The sequence below is a fragment of the Theropithecus gelada genome, chromosome 1 (genome assembly GCF_003255815.1).
Source record: "Theropithecus gelada isolate Dixy chromosome 1, Tgel_1.0, whole genome shotgun sequence".
Taxonomy (NCBI): Eukaryota; Metazoa; Chordata; class Mammalia; order Primates; family Cercopithecidae; genus Theropithecus; species Theropithecus gelada.
Window position 1 is genome coordinate 194,434,950 of NC_037668.1, and position 2,122 is coordinate 194,437,071.

The window sequence follows — 2,122 nt, forward strand, 5'->3', positions numbered from 1 at the left end:
CTCCCTAGTAAAAGAATATTTTAAAACTTGCTTGCAAAGCATAGTTCAGGTGTGACTGATTTATGAAGTACTATATAGTTTAAGTACAATAGAAGGTTTAAGGCAATCTACATATTAACTGAGACTGACGTTAATTATATTTTAGGAGAATTTTCTCTTAACTGTTGTTTATCTGAACAACTGAAAAATGAAACTCGCGTAAGACTGAAGTTTTTAAAGTCCTGGCTCTCCTGAGTGTGATCATGGGCAAAGCACAGCTTCAAGCTGTTTCCTCATTTAAAACAATCGTAAAAGTAACACACAAAGACACCACTACCAACAAACAGATGAATGAACTGGAAATAAAAGACAGTAGTTAAGTGTCACCTGCTTCTCAGAAGTCTGCTTTGAAAATGAAATTTAAGAAATATAATACAAACTGCGACTGGTAATGTAGAGCACACATCTAAGCAATCAATCCACCAATTAAACAGTTAATTTGGGCCGGGCATGGTGGCTCACACCTGGAATCCCAGCACTTTCCGAGGCCAAGGTGGGCAGATCATGAGATCAGGAGTTTGAGAGCAGCCTGACCAACGTGGTGAAACTCTGTATCTACTAAACACAAAAATTAGCTAGGTGTGGTGGCATGTGCCTGTAATCGCAGCTACTCAGGAGGCTGATGCAGGAGAATCACCTGAACCCAGGAGGCGCAAGTTGCAGTGAGCCTAGGTTGTGCCACTGCACTTCAGCCTGGGCGACAAAGCGAGACCTGTCTCAAAAACAAACAAACAAACAAACAAACAAACAAAAAAAACCCAGCTAATTTGTTGAGCACCTTCTTTGTGCTAATCAGATGTGCTAATCAGTCTAACTGCACAATTTGCATTCTAGCAGGGAAAGCAAATAAACTGAAAAGTCAGATAAGCAATATGAAAAAAGGGTTAAGAGACCAGCTACTAGACTGGTAGACACAGAAAGCCCCTGAGGAGGACACACTGACATTGAATGAGAAGACAAGATCAGTGGAAAGAGTTTAGGGAGACCACATACCTAGGGTAAACATCAAGAACAAAAAAAGGTCAGTGAGGCTGAAGCATAGCAGGTATGGGGAACAGTTGTAGAAGACAGACAAGCAGGAGGTTAGGTGACCTAGGGCTTTGCTACAATTAATCTTTTCATGAAAAGACAAAAAAAAAAAAAAACAAAACTAGTGTCAAAATTCAACTAAAGCTTCTTTTAATAATTGAATCACTACTCCATGTCATTTTTGGCATTCCCAAACCTAGCATGGTCAATTACTACATAAGGTAAATGTTATATCTACCAGGATATAATGTCAAGAGTATGAACAAGGCATGTAATTCAGATTTATTTTTAATATCTAAATAGTCACCTTCAAATACAGTCATGTGCCATATAATGATGATGTTTAGCTAACGATGGACCACATATACAAGGGTGGTTCCATAAGATTATAATATCGTATTTTTACTGTACCTTTTTCTATGCTTAGAAATACAAATACTTACCATTGTGTTACAACTGCCTACAATATTCAGTATAGTAATAAGCTGTATAGGTTTGTAGCCTAGGAGCCATAGGCTATACCATCCAGGTTTGTGTAAGTAGACTCTATGATGTTCACACAATGACCCATTTCTCAGGATATATCTCTGTTGTTAAGCAACGCATGAATGTATTGGAAAATACTGACGTAAATTAGAATAAAAATTTCTTTGCTTTAGTCAATGTTGAAATTCTACAGTCAGTTAAGCTTAAGTGTACAGTTAGTATTAGAAAAGAAAATGATGCAGTAAGTAGATTGTGAAGGTTATTAACTGTATGTACAAAAATGTTAAGAACTTGTACATATTAAATGAGTAGAAAAACAGAAAAATAACTGTCAAGTTAATGACTATTAGAGAATGTTATATCCTTTGAAACGAAAGTGTTTATGAAAAATACATAATACAAAGAATGATAAAAGTTTAGACAAGGCCGGGCGCGGTGGCTCAAGCCTGTAATCCCAGCACTTTGGGAGGCCGAGACGGGCGGATCACGAGGTCAGGAGATCGAGACCATCCTGGCTAACATGGTGAAACCCCGTCTCTACTAAAAAATACAAAAAACTAGCCGGGCG